Raw genomic sequence first — 2,433 nt, 5'->3', positions numbered from 1 at the left:
AAGGGTTCCAGAAGTTGTAGTAATGAAGACAGTAAGGTGAATATAGAGGGATTAAATATTGATGGCTCAAATGGGAGGGATTAGAATCAGAACTAGGAAACATAAAAACATTTGTATAAGAGAAATGCAATTACCAAACAGTGGGGAAAAGAGAGATTATTTATCAAGTAGTGCTGGGATACTAGGAAAAAGTCCCATTCCACATCTAAAAAATTCACTTCTAGAGAGATCTTAAAAAAAGTTCTTGTGCTTTCCCGTTTATTTGCTGGTATAGTCTCACAATGATATGACCAGTTATACTCATGGGAAAAAATAATATTGGGCCATTGTAAATTGACATCAAGTAACTATTTTCATCTCTTCTGCATGGACTATATATATTTATATATTATATATAAGTACATATTACATCTCTATATATCTATATATAAATATACATAATATGTAATATATATTATATAATATATGTAATGTAAAATATATTACATATATTTTTATATATAAATATATATAACATGTAATTTTTATATATTATATGCACATATTACATCTATAAATATATATTACATATATAAATGTATGTATATATTTTTATATATATATATATTTTTTAAGAGACAGCATCTGTCTCTGTTGCCCAGACTGGAGTGCAGTAGCAAAGTCACGGCTCACTGCAGCCTCTACCTCTTGAACTCAAGTGAGCCTCCTGCCTCAGCCTCCTCAGTAGCTGGGACTACAAGCATGAGCCACCATGCCCAGCCAAGTATTTCTTAAATAAAGAATAAAAATAAATATAAATAAGTAAATAAAATGATTAAGTTTTTACATTAAAACTTTAAATGCTATTCATTAACAGCTGATATTTGCAACAAAGATTTAGGCTTCCATATGTCCCAGTTTTTTCAGAAATAATAGTGTATCCTTTCACTTTCGAATATGTTTATTTTGGGTTATAAATAGTTTGACTAACCTAGACAGAAACATCAAAGGGTAAATATCTGAAATACATTAAACACTTCAAAACTCGATTGTAAAAAACCATAAAATAGTATTTGAGTTTCAATGCTACATTTCAAAGACAATAAAATATTTATGGCCAACAAACAAAATACAATCAACCTCATTTGTAACTTGAAAAATAAAAACTAAACTGTAAAACCTTAGCATTTTACATCCATGAGATTGCAAATATTTAGAAATCTAACAATAGCTATGAAATCTCTCTTAAAGACAACAGAAATTCACATACTGTGAGTCAGAGTGTGTTTTGTTGTGATATTTTTGTGGAACAATTTGGTATTCATTATCTGAAAAGTAAAATATATATCCTAAATCCATTCTTTTGCCTTCTGGCTATGTTTCCTAAAGAGACATGTGCAATTATGCTCTTATCAACATTGTTGATGATAGCCTTAAAATGGGCAGAACTCACCTTGTAACCACCTGAGAGGTTCTTCCTGCACACTGCAGAAAGAAAGACCATGACTTCGTAGTAGAGGAAGAGTTTAATAGACACAAGCCTGGCCATAGCATGTGGGAGATGGAGTCCTGTGCAAATCATCTCATTCAAAGTTCCTAAGTTAGGGTGTTTTCAAGGACAGTTTGGATGGATGGGTGGGGGTGGTCAGGTAACAGGAGCGTGCTGCTGATTGATTGGGGTGGAGATGAAATCATAGGGGGTTGAAGCTGTCCTCCTGTTGGGCCAAACTACTTCTGGGTGGGGCCGCAGAAGTGGGGTTGTTGGTCCATGTGGAGCCATGGGTGTCTGGCAAGCAAAAATCCTGGAAAGATATCTCAAAAGGCCAATCTGCAATAGTGTTTTATTTGCAGGAGTAATTGGGGAAGTTGCTTATCTTATAACCTCTGGAATAATGGCTGACAATCCTTTATGTCTGCAGGACTCAAGCTCCTCTCCTCTCCCTGGGCTGATGGCCTCCTGTCAACTTTACGAAAGTGGTTTTGGGGCAAGGCCTATTATCATTTTAACTATAGCCTAAGTGTCTTCCAAAGTTAATTTGGCCCAATAGCCCAGGAATAATTAAGGGATAGGCAAGATGGGGATTGGGTTGGCTTAGCTTACTGTTATAATTTTCTCACTGATAATAACTTGCAAAGGCAGGTTCAACACATCTGTTAATAGGTGGGACATTAACAGTAACTAAACTGTGTGTAAATGGGGTATCTATGGGGGAACCTAGGATATACCATCATCCTAAAAATAAGCTTGTGACATAGTGATGCAATAAAGAGAAATGAAGCATAACTACATCTATAAGTCTGCATGTGTCTCATAGACAAAGCTTATGGAGAAAATCAAGTTCCATAAGAGGGTATGCAATGTGACCCCAATCATGTGCAGTTAAGACCACTAAAAACTTATACAATGAATATATCTCTGTGGAGCAAAATTGTGTACAAATTGAGGGAATGACA

At 34.8% G+C, this 2,433-nt stretch overlaps 1 non-coding gene across 1 annotated transcript; it reads left to right on the top strand.

Annotated features, from left to right (window-relative positions):
* The first annotated feature begins 250 nt into the window (after positions 1 to 250).
* On the top strand, positions 251 to 381 carry LOC119620037 (small nucleolar RNA SNORA20). Its single transcript, XR_005236433.1, has one exon. It is a non-coding gene; the product is annotated as a small nucleolar RNA SNORA20 (small nucleolar RNA).
* Positions 382 to 2,433: the final 2,052 nt, after the last annotated feature.

Source organism: Chlorocebus sabaeus, chromosome X (genome assembly GCF_047675955.1).
Source record: "Chlorocebus sabaeus isolate Y175 chromosome X, mChlSab1.0.hap1, whole genome shotgun sequence".
Classification (NCBI taxonomy): domain Eukaryota; kingdom Metazoa; phylum Chordata; class Mammalia; order Primates; family Cercopithecidae; genus Chlorocebus; species Chlorocebus sabaeus.
This window is presented reverse-complemented; position numbering and strand designations above follow the sequence as displayed.